Source organism: Panthera uncia, assembly GCF_023721935.1.
Source record: "Panthera uncia isolate 11264 chromosome D3 unlocalized genomic scaffold, Puncia_PCG_1.0 HiC_scaffold_8, whole genome shotgun sequence".
Taxonomy (NCBI): Eukaryota; Metazoa; Chordata; class Mammalia; order Carnivora; family Felidae; genus Panthera; species Panthera uncia.
Genome location: NW_026057586.1, coordinates 73049669 through 73061779, shown reverse-complemented (window position 1 = coordinate 73061779; position 12111 = coordinate 73049669). Strand labels below are relative to the sequence as shown.

The following is a 12111-nucleotide window of genomic DNA, read 5'->3' as shown; positions in this document are numbered from 1 at the left end:
CTCATTCCCACTTTACAGACGAGGAAACGGAGGATCAGAGAGGTTAAGTGGCTTGCCTGCGGCCACACAGCAGGTTAGCAACAGAGCCAGGATTCAAATCTGCACACTTGGCTACAAAGCTTGGGCTACCCTAACCCCTCAGTTGACTGGGCAGGGGCCGGCGGCCAGGCACAGCGCCGGGCACCTACAGTATCATGTGCGAGCTGTACAACCTGGGAGCCTGGGAGCTGAGGATTATTACTACCAGCCTGGGCTAATTTCTCTGAGCCTCCGTTTCCCCACCTGTAAAATGAGGGTCGTAATGACAGCATCTGTCCCGTAGGGCTGCCGTGACATAAGGCAGGTCACGTGTCTCTCAGGCACCTAATAAGCACTTGAGCGCTTTAATCGTCATCGTCACCGACATGGTACAGCGAGTTCACCTGTCCTCCTCACCCCCCTCCGCGCGCGCGCACACACACACACACACACACACACACACACACACACACGACAGCAAAGCACCCAGCCTGGCATTCATGGCCGGCGAGAGCCCACAAAGCTAGACTACTGCTCCCATTTTACAGTTAAGGAAACTGAGGCCCTGAGGGGCCCCCCAGGGAGCAAATGGCCATGAAGATAGCCTCTGAATCCTAACTCTGCTACTCCTTCCTCATCAAGCAATGTACACACCAGTGAGCACATATGCACACACATGCACACGTGTGCACACACACACACAGCCTGCTCTGCTGCTTGCTCTGTGGCAATTCTTTCCGCAAACGCTACCCTGTTCTCTGTGGTCAGGGAGAGTTCACTCCCTGTTCTAATTTGCCCTGTAGCCTATTATTACACGTTCCAAACCAATCCCAGACTTGGGAGAGAAGGGGGGTGCGGGCAGGGAGAGAGGCTGCGAGTCCTCGTGGGTCTCCTCAGCGCGTGAATGTCGCGCATGCTTATTCGCGTCTTTCCCCCGTGTGGTGTGCGCATGCGCATGCCCGCTGTGAGCCCACCGGGGCCCACCCCTACCGGGACTCACCCCTACCCGGGACCCACCTCTACCCGGGGCCCACCCCTACCGGGGATCTTTGCAGCGGGCGGCACCCAGCTGGCAGCAGGGCGCTGGGGGCTCAACCAAGGACGTTTATGCCTCAGTGGGAACCTCCCCACACACTGCGCATCACCACTGCATTCACTTCAAGCCGTGGAATCACACATCTTAAGCACAGAGCACGTCTTCTGAATATAAAAACCAGACTGCGGTCCACGCAGAGGGTGGTAGGACAGGGTGAATGGAGGGGGGGGGGGGTCTGAATCTCAGGGCCCAAGGAGCAGGATTAGAAACCACTCATCTATTCGTTTATTGACCAAATATTTGGTGAGCACCTACAGGGTGCCAGGTGCAGGGGACATAGATGGGAACAGACCTGAGAAAAACCCCCGCCCTCCCGGGGCTGACCTTCCGGTGGGGAACAGAGTAAACAGCCAGACAAACCAAGAAGCAGAGTCATGTCCAGCGGTGTTCAGAGCTGTGTAGACCAGAGGGGCTCAGGAGTGCTGAGTTAAGGGGTGCAGAGGTCCTGAGCAGGGTGAGGAGATACAGTGATGAGCCAAGGTCCCCAAGCCTCCCTCTCTGCCCTGACAGAGGTCCCAGGCTCTAAAGGATCTGGGGACTCAGTGAGGATGGCCAAACCCACTCCCTCTCCCCCGAGGAGGAGCCCCTGGAGGGAGCTAGTGGGGCATGGAAAAAGTGTGCATTTTCATCAGACAGATCAGGGGGTCGGCTCCCATACCCACTGCTCATCAGCTGCGTGAGCTTAAGTGACTTAACCTCCCTGGGCCTTGCTCTCCTCACCTGTCCATGGGGATCTTAACTGGGTCGTTGTGCGAATTATACAGGTTGAGTCAGGCACCTGGCACAGAGTAAGCCCTCAATAAATAGCGAACTACACGCTCCATGAACGGCAGGCACCTTCTCTCTGAGAATCTCAGACCCAGTGGGGGCGGGGGCCTCCTGCACCATCTGCCTGCCCCCTCCCCTTGCGGAAGGTGGAAGAAGGGGCCCATCCTCACCATTACCCGTGGCTTTGCCTGATCTCATGGAAACCCTGGCACATATTTGTCAAATCCCATCCTCCTGATTCCATGACCCAGGAAAGCTGCTTAAATCTGGTGGCAAGTTTGGGCGTGCAGGGCCACTCCACCCCAGGGAGAAGAATTCCAGGGAGCTAGTTCCTCTCCGTTCCCTCCCTCCTGGGATCGATTCACTCTAACGGGCATCTGTTGAGTGCCACCTGTTTGCAGGGCGCCCAGGGAAACATAAAAGAATGGAGCTTCGTAAGAGTCTGGGAGAGGGGGAAGCAGAGGGATTTTTCCTTCTCCAGACCTTAGCCAGGGCTGTCCCCTCTTTCCCCTCTAGCTGGGTCCCCTTACTCAGGTCCCCCTCTTCACAGGCACCTCCTGTGAAAAGCCTCCTTGACCTCCAGTCTAAACCAGCTTCCTTGCTCCTCTTTCTGAGAGCAAACTACGCCTCCCTTTATAGCTCTTTCCAGGATTAAACTTGTGCATTTACTTATATTATTCCTTTATTCATCTTCGCTCTTCTCTGGAGTTTTAGTTCCACGAGGGAGGGACTACTTTGTGTCTGTTGTTTCCCCAGCATCCAGCACCGGGCTGAGGCAGAATGGGACATCGATAAATACTTGCTTTCGTAAACTATAAGGCAGGGTCTTTCTGAAGCCCCCCGAGGGTGCTTGCAGATCCTTTGACAGGGATGGGGACAGGCTGCAAGGAGGAGGGGGTCTGGCCTGGGCCTGACAGCTGGGACAGAGACAGCAAGGTCCAAAGTGTGGGGACAAGAGAACGTAGAAGGCACGGGGGACTGATGTGGCCTGAAGCAGGGGAGGAGGAAGGTGGAGGAAGAAAAGATGGGTAGGTGGGTGGGAAGAAGGCAGAGCAAGGGTGGGGGTAGTGTGGGGCTCCCAGACAGACCCAGGGCACTTCCTCCCGGCTCCAACCTGTGGCTCCATGCCGCATCTTTGGGGCCCCCCATTTCCTGCAGTCCCCTTGGAATAAACACGCCTGTGAGCACCAGTCATTCCAGGTCAGTCTTGGAGGGGCGGTGTGGGTGGGGAAAGGGTTAAGAAAACAGGGATCCTGGAGAGAAAACACCAGCTCTGTCCAACCCCCACCCCCACCTTCCAGGTGAGGAAACTGAGGCTCAGAGAGGTAGAGTCACTCCGACAGTGTTGCCCAGCTTCTGAGAGGGGGAAGCAGGATTCAAACGCATGTGGTCCCAGAACCTGCGCCTTCAGTGGATACTTTACAAAGACTGGGGACTCCCAAAGGGAAGGGTGGAAGGAGGGGGTGGGGAAAGCGGCGCTGGGTGGGTGGTAGGGACCACGGGCCCCCGAGGCAGATGGCCAGCTCGCCAGCTGCGCGCCCCTGAGCAAGTCACCTGGCCTTCCTGTGCCTCGATTTCCTCACCTGTACCTGGTGATGGTGACAGCACCCACCCCAGGGGACTATTGCGAGGCTGAAGTAGGACAGTGCGCGGAATACCGAGCCCGGCACCTGGAGAAGGCACACTCCATAAAGAATGCTGTTGTTAGCGTCCTCGACATCGCTGTATTATTATTATTATCATTGTCATCATCAAAGGGTGGATGAACAGATGTAGGACCAAGGGAGGTATGTATGCCTGCCGGGGAGGGCGGAGTGGCTGGGCCCAGAGCCTGGGACTCTGGCAGCCACCTTGGAGCAGCCGGCTGCGAGCTCAGCCCCTTGGCCAGGCGAAGCCTGCTGCCTGCCAGGCTGTTCGAGGCTCCCTGGCCCCTGGCGGGCGGTGGCCGCAGGGGGCATCACGCCATGCCAGGCACCTTCCCCAGCCAGCCCATGTTTACCTAGCAGGTCTCGGCCCAGCCCGCTTCCTGTCTGCTGCACAGCGGCCGCCTGTCCGGGGCAGACAGAGACCCAGTGTCCTGTAGCCGCCCCCCCCCCCCCTCCAGGAGAGTGCCCCTCTGAAGCTCACACCACCCAGGCGGGGCAAGGCTGGGGTGACTCATCAGGCCCCACAGCGGGCAAGGCCGTGGGGCCACCGCAGTCACTCGGTCATGCTGCGGGTCCTTGGCTGGAGGGGTCCTGACTGTGCACAAACATCTCCCTGAGCTTTCGCGGGCAGCCATTCACGTCCAAGGGGCCCGAGCCCTGGGGTAGGGGCCACCAGGAGGTAGTACGGCTCGGTGGTTTTAAGAGCGTGTGCCGTGGATCGCAGAAGGCCACACGCTGTCCGATTCCATTTACATGACATGTCCGGAAGAGGCAAATGCATAGAGACACAGAGCTGGCGGCTGCAGGGGGCGGGAGAGAGCGCGGGGATGGGGACTGCCGAGGGGGAGGGGGCGCTTTTTGGGGTGATGAAAACACACTGGAGCTAGATGGTGGGAATGTACGTACAACTCCAAATACACTAAAAAACCACGGAATTGCGCACTCTGAAAGGGTGAATTGTGTGGTACCACATCTCAACTCCCCTTCCTGGCTTGGTGACCTTGGGCAAGTGGCTTCCTTCCCCAAGCCTCAGTTTCCTTGGTGTAACACGGGGATATCGTGGGGCGCCTGGGTGGCTCAGTCGGCGAAGCGTCCAACTTCGGCTCAGGTCATGATCTTGTGGTTCATGGGTTCAAGCCCCGCATTGGGCTCTGTGCTCACAGTTCAGAGCCTGCTTGGGATTCCCTCTCTCTCTCTCTCTCTCTCTCTCTCTCTCTCAGTCACTCTCGCTCTCTCTCTCTGCCTCTCCCCTCTGTTTCTCAAAAAAATAAACATTAAAAGAAAAAACCACATGGGATGGTCATGAGGATTAAGAAGGTGTAAAGGGTCCAGCAGAGGGTCTGGCCCAGAGCAGAGGCTCAAGAACATGGTGGCCCTGTCCCAGAGGGCAGGGCAGAGCGGGTGCTTGGACCCAGACTTATTGGCTCCAAGGCCAGGGCTCAGGACCGTGCTTAGAGACCTCGCCTTCCAAAAAGGTCTTCTGGCCCCTCATGTCCTTCTCTCACCATCTCCGGGAGGCCACACAGCCCCATTTCCCAGCTGGGAGGCTGAGGCCCAGAGGGGACAAGACCCCCACCCGCCCATGCAGGCATCCGTCCTCCTCATTCTCATGCGCAAAAGGCCTGAGGCTGCCAAGTCAGAGGAGGGAGCAGATACCCAGGGAATGAATGGGTTCATCGGGCCTGGGAAGGGAGCCTGACGCAGAGCAGAAAACCAGTCTGAGACCCTCTCTCCGCCCCAGCCCGCCTCACCAGCAGCCTGTGCCAACAGCAGGCTGTGTCTCTGGTTAACTGCTTAAAGTCATGGCCGAGGCTGGTGCCTGAGATCCCACCGTTAGCAGGGCCTGCCCTCACTGGCACCTTCCACACAGCACCGATCTGTCTTAATCCAAGTCATGACTCCAGAAGTTAGATACTAGATATTATTGTCTCCATTCCCACGCGCGTAAACCACGTCCCGGCAGAGTGGAGGCGGGGCGGGGGAGGGGGGCTATTTACCCAACACCCACCAGGCACCGAGCGCCTTTACATCTGCCTCTCCCGTGAGGGAGGCATTATCGTTATCCCCGTTTTACACAGCAGCCCAGCGAGGCGCAGAGAGACAAGGGACCCAGCCGAGGTAGCAACTCAACAAGAAGGGACTGTGGCTAGGATTCCAACCGTTTGCTTTTAACCCCATGTGAGTTCATCCCTTTAGGCTCTACGAAGCCCTCTCTCTGGGGTCACCCTTCTACAGCCGCACCCCGTGGAGTTCATCAGGCAGGTGGTGCAGTACTGAGGCGCTGGGATGCTGCAGGCAGACGGACGTGGAGTCTGAACCTTGGCTCTGCTGCTTAGTAGCTGTGTGACCCCCCCCCCCCCCCCATGGGTCACTTCACCTCTCCGAGCCTCCATTTTCTCCTTTCTAGAAGGAAGCTAATCACAGCACCCACTGCTGGGTTGCTTGTTCATCGTGGGTGTCAGAGCCTCATCAAGGGCAGCCCCGGAGTGGCCCAGTCGGTTGAGCGTTCGACTTTGGCTCGGGTCACGATCTCACGGTTCGTGGGATGGAGGCCCGCGTCGGGCTCTGTGCTGTCAGCACGGAGCCCGCTTCAGATCTTCTGTCTCCCTCCTTCTCTGCTCCTCCCCTACTTGTGCTCTCTCTCCCTCAAGAAGAAATGAAACATCAAAACAAACTAAAAAAAAAAAATAAAGTGCAGCCCCAAAGGCTGTGGGGGAATAAAAGGAACTTTTCTGTCCGGTCACCACTGAGTCCCCAGGGCCCAGAACAGGGCCTGGCACTTAGTCGCTGCTCAAGATATACTTGCTGAATGAACGAATGAAGGAATGGACACAGAGGGACCTCTGCCCAACTACCTGCCTAGGTGGCTAACGTCCTGCCTCTCTCCCAACCTTTAACAGATAATTTATGGAGCACTTACAGTGTGCTGGGCTTTCTGACCTGTGAGACCCACACCCACCATGAGGACGACAGCTAATCATGAGTCCGTTTTGCAGGTGAGGAAACTGAGGCTCGAGCAGACCAGGACACTTCCCCAAGCCCACTCCGTCTCAGCCAGAGTCTGAATTCGAGTAGGTGGTTTTTTCTGATGCCCCTGCCTTATTAATTTGTCTGTTCAGTCACCTCTGCCTCCCTCCTTCCCACCCTTCCTTCCTTCCTTCCTCTCTTCCTTCCTTCCTCTCTTCCTTCCTTCCTCTCTTCCTTCCCTACGTCTACAGGTTTTCCTGAGCTCCTCGTCTTTGCAAGAGACAGGAGTGAACCGGGCCGACAGGTCCCTGGCCTGAGGTTCACTGGCCCCCTGCCCACAGGGGTCTCCCCTGAGCCTGTGGGGCACACTCGGGGCATGTGTTACAAGTGCCCCCCCCCCCCCACCAGTACACACACATGAGGAACCATCCCAGAAGGTGGTCACCCTCCCGGTCAGCTGGGTGGAACCCAGGCCACTCCACCCTCAGGGAAAAACAGGCGCCGGTGAGACTGAGGAGCCCTTTGTGCAGGGGGGTGGCAGGGCGGGCGGCCGTTACTCACCACCCAAAGAAAAATAAGAGTATTCCCATTTGGTCAATAGCCTTCCTGTCTGCCCCCCCACACCCTCTCCTCCTTCTGCAGCCTTTCCCATCCTCTGACCTCATCTGGAGCAGACCCAAGACCATTTATGGAGGGCTTCCTATGCCCATGGCGCGGTGTCTGATGCTCCCTCACCAATGAAGAAACATGCTCAGAGAGGTGAGGTGACCTACTTGGGGTCACACAGCAGTGGCCAGGGCTTGGGACAGAAAGGGAAAGCCAATGATCAGGAAGGGGCTCAGAGGCAGGAAGGAAGTCAGAGTCACGGTGAAAGTAGGGGCCTGGCCTCCCTTCCTCGTTCCTGTTCGGCCAGCGTGCCAGTTCACGGGACCCAAGGGAAACCCAGGCAGGGGGGAGTCCAGGCTGGGGCAAGGGTAGTGGCCAGAATGACCCAAATCCCCCTCAAGCTGACGAAGCTCCAACCTCCAGCAAATCCTGGGTGGCAGCCCCAGGAACAGAGAGGTCAAGCTACCACCTGAGGTCACACAGCAGCAAGTAGCAGAGCTAGAGTGGGGACCAAGGTGGGTCTGACTCTAAGAGGGGCTGGTCCAAAGTAGAAGCTGAACTGGCCACTGGGCTTTCCAGGGGCCCAAGGGGACCAGAGTCACTTGCTTCTCCCTTGGAGCCCCAGTTTTCTCAGCCATAAAATGAGCTTCAGCTTCCGTCCTCTGCCCATCTCCAGTGGGGGCAAGGCTGTGACATCATCGAGGTGAACATCAGGTGACACACTATGTGGCATTGGAGACTGCCCACATCCACCCCACAGAACAGGCACTCTTACTATCCCAATTTTTCAGATGGGGAAACCACAGCCCAGGGAGTAAGGGAACTTACTAAAAGCCGGGAGTTAAACCAGATAGCCAGGTTCCAGCCCTAGTATTTTTGTTTTTATTTTTATGGATTTATTTATTTTTTAAAGTAGGCTCCACACCTGTGGAGCCCAAGGCAGGGCTTGAACTCACGACCCCGAGATCAAGACCTGAGCTGAGATCAAGAGTCGGATGCTCAACTGACTGAGCCATCCAGGCGCCCCCTCCAGCCTTAGTCTTTAAAGCATTAAATCAGGAAAGTAGGAAACGTTGACGGGCTCCTGGCACTCAGTCAATGCCCATAAATATCTCACGGCTGAAAAGGCATCGTCCTTTGTCCAAATGCAAGTCTAGCTTTGCCCCTGCTACGTTCCGCCCACCTGCCTGGCACAGAGGGGCTCTCAGAGGGTGCCCTAGGGACGAGCTGGAGGAAAACGTGTCCTGGAACAGGATGAGGATGAAGACAGTGCTCCGGAGCCCCATCCGTGTGCCTCGGACTGTCTTTGCAAAGTGGCATCTGAGAGCGCCATTTGACAGAAGAGGAAACTGAGGTTCAGAGAGGCCAGGTGACTTGCCCGAGCTTCCCTGGAGAAGGAGCAGGAGACCTAGGACTTAAAGCAGGGCCTGTCTGAGCAATCCAGATTCTTCTCTCTATACCGCACAGTCTCTTCCCCGTGACTTCAGGACGGGACAAATGGGGACAGGCCACCTTGGAAGTTAAGGGCATGGATTTTGGAATCAGACAAACAGAGTTCAGATCCCAGCTCTGCCCCTCCCCAACTAAAAGACCCTGGGCAAGGGGCTTCACTACCCAGACCTCGCAGCTCCGCCCTCTCAAAAATGGGAACGATAATAGTTTCATATCCAAATGTACTAAGAGTGTTTGGCTCAGTGCCTGGCACATAGTAAGTGCTCAATAAATGCTCGCGACCATCATAAGGACTACTAATGCGGCCCAGGTTTGGCTAAAGCCAGGCAGAACTCAGTGATCAGAGCACCAGCTTTGGGGCCTAGGGCCACAGGTATCTCAAGAGATCTGAATTAATCTTTAACAGGTGAATTCCACTCCAAATGGGCCATGTGGAGCATTCCAGAGGGCCCGCTGGCATGCAATGTTCTCTTGGCTCCCCAGATCTGGTGTGTGATGAGAAGTGGAGCTGCTCTGTATGGCCCAGTGATTTGGGGAGGGGCCTGCAGTGTCTTTCCCAGAATCAAAAGGGGGAAACTGAGGCAGACAGCAGGTGGTCAGGGGCCTGTGAGGGGTTGAGATGCCCACTCCATGCCAACTCCCCCTCCCACCAAGGAACAGGTAAAGGACCGCAAAGGACTTGGGCCCTCTCAAAATGATGTAGTTCAGTCACTCAACTGTGCAGTAGAGATTTATGGAGCACCTGACCTGTGCCGGGCACAGTGAGGCCAATCCCTGCCCGATTCTCTCCCTCCCCCCATCGCCTGCCAGCCACCCCTCTCCAGTCGCCATCCTGGGCCTCAGGTCCCGGGCCGGGATGGCTTCTCCAGCCTGGGGACCAGCCTCCTTGCCTGGCCCTGGCTCTGCAGCCAGAGGGACCTTTCCAGACCACACATCTGGCATGTCCCTCCCAGCCTGGACTTCAGGGCTTCTGGGTCTGACCTAGCCCCTGCCTGCCCAATCCCTTGCCCTTCCTGGTCACGTCACACATTCCAGACAAACGGAACAATGTCTTGGCCTTACAAAGTCTAGCTTTACCCACCTGGCAGCAGGTAGTGGTCAGGTCTTTGCTCATAATGTCCTTCCCTTTACCTGAGTGCCCTTTCCCTTACTTATTCTTCAAGGTGTGGCTTGAACCCCCACCTCAATCAAGACCTCCCCGATCCCTTCCCAGACTTCTCTCCTGACCCCCATTCATTTGAGAGCACACATTTGCCAAGCATCTACCATATGTGTTCACCTTGCTGGATGCCCACCTGCCTGGAGGGCACAGCTGGCCGGAGAGGCAATCCCAGTTTGGGGGAAGCGGTGGAGGGGGCCAGAGCCCTCTGGCTAGACCCTGCCCAGGGTCCGAAGCCGACACGGGGGGGGGGGGGGGGGGTGGGGAGGGGGTCGTCGGGGGGGGGGGGGGGGGGGGGGGGGGGCCGCCCCCCGCCGGCCGGGCCCCGCGGGGGGGGGGGGGGGGGGGGGGGGGGGGGGGGTGCTTTCCAGGAGGCCTTGCTAGACACAGGAGAAAGTGGCCAAGGCCCTGCTCCCACCAGGTGAACATCTTCTCAGCTCTCACCCACACCCCCTCCTCTCACAGCGACCCCACCCCGGGTTTTACAAACCAGACCCTGCCTTGGCCCATGACCTCCGCCGACATTTGTTTGGGGAGCTCCTCCCCACTCTGATTTACCACCGACAAAGGTGGGAAGAGGGGCTCCCTACTGTTATTCGAACAGAATCAACTAGAGAAATGGGGGAATGGCCAGTTACCTCTTTTCACCTCTTCATTACCGGAGCAAGCAAGCACAATGACGCTGCTGGGTGAGTTGGGAGTGTGTGGCCAGCTCCTCCCAGGCGGTCTGTCCTCCCCACAGCCCTGGGGTGGCCCCCATTTCACCCCCATTTTACAGACGAGCTATCTCTCAGACAGCCAAAGGACTGACCCAAGGTCACACAAAACTGGGGTGGCACGGGGGGGCCCACATAGGCCTGACCCTTCTACTTGACCTCTCTAAAGAGACCACCTTTTCAACTTCCTCATTTGGGTCATGGAGTTACCCCCGTCCTCGCCCCACAGATAAAGTGGCGAAGCTTAAATCCCCGAGTGGGTCTTAGCTCCCAGAACAAAGCTCACACACAGCATCACACAACCCCAGCCCCAGCAGAGCCCCGCGGTAGAGGCTGAGCCAGGCCCCCCCCGCCCCGGGGCACCAGGCAGGGAGGGCTCTGGAGCCCGGCAGCCCTGGGTAAAACTTCCACCTGGCTCCACCCCCGACCAGAGCCTCAGTTTCCACATCTGCAAAATGGGGAGGGCAGACTGGTCGAAGGGCTGGGCAGGGCCAGGCAAGCGGGGTGGTGAGCAGCCCCGGCAGCAGTCTGTGGCGGGTCTCTGCAGGCTAGTGGGGAGTGCGAGAGGTCTCTCCCCGTCCTGGCGGACCTCCCAGGAGGCTCTGGAGGCACAGCCGGAGGTTAAAGATTGTCCTGCCTCTTGGAGGAAGAGCCGTCTCTGGGACTAACTGAGGCCAACGAAGAAGTGGCCCTCTGGAAGTTCCAGACTTCCAATTCCCTCCCGCTTGCTTAGCCATAGAAGGCAGACCTCAGGGCCCCCGACAGCCCCTTCCCAGCCCCCCGAAATGGGGATGCCTCTAAGGTGGGCTGCAGGGCCTCCTCGCTTCTGATTCCTGCGCTTGGCTCTTGGGGACCCCGGGACCTCCCTCCCGCAGACAGGGCGACCCCACGGCCCACGCCGGCGCCCATTTCACAGGTGATAAAACAAACCGAAGCCGAGAGAGACGAGGGGGCGGGTGCGAGGGCACGCAGCGGGGCAGCGGGAGCTGGCGGGACCCCGCGCCTCCTTCCCGCGCCCCGGACCGGAGCCTCGGAGCCTCGGAGACGTCCCCGGGGGCGCCGCGCCCCCCCCCTCCCCAGGATCCCTGCCCCGAGGGCCCCGGCCCCACTCACCTCCGGGACCGCGAGGCGCTTCCTGAATCCCGGCCGCCCGGCGCCCGCCCGCGCGCCCGCGCCGCGCGACTCTCCTCCCCCGGCTCAGGTTCCAGCGCCGCGCGCCGCCCCCGGCTGCCCCCGCCCCCGCCGCTCGCCGCCTCCGCTGGTGGGGGGGGGGGGGGGACGGGGAGCGGGCTCGGTCCCCTACCCGGGAAGCCGGGCGTCGCGATCGCGGCCGCGGGGCCACAGGCGCTTCCCGGGGAGGGCTCTGCCTGGGGCCCCCGAGATCCCTCCCGGGCTCCTGACCCCGCCACCCCCGGGCAGCTCCTCCTCTGGTAATGGGCGCCTGGCGGGTCCTCCCACCCGGGCATTGGCTCATTCATTCATTCATTGGTAGACAGCGCCCCCCACCAGCCCCCCGACAGACGCGGCTACGGGGGACCCTGCCCTGGGGTAGCCCCAAGTCCCACAGGGGAGGCATCTGAGATCCAGACCGTGCTGTCTGGGGCTAGATTCACGTGAGCTCCCTTTCTTCCCCTCTTTACCAGCGCTTAGCAAGGGGCCTGGCACCTAGGAGGTGATCAAGGT

At 58.9% G+C, this 12111-nt stretch overlaps 1 protein-coding gene across 1 annotated transcript in view; it reads right to left on the bottom strand.

Annotated features, from left to right (window-relative positions):
- TRPV4 (transient receptor potential cation channel subfamily V member 4) overlaps window positions 1-11617 on the bottom strand; it is a 35409-nt gene extending 23792 nt beyond the window's left edge. The window contains exon 1 of the mRNA XM_049619165.1: window positions 11542-11617. The gene's annotated coding sequence lies outside the window, so the exon portion shown is untranslated. The remainder of the gene's footprint in view (window positions 1-11541) is intronic.
- Window positions 11618-12111: the final 494 nt, after the last annotated feature.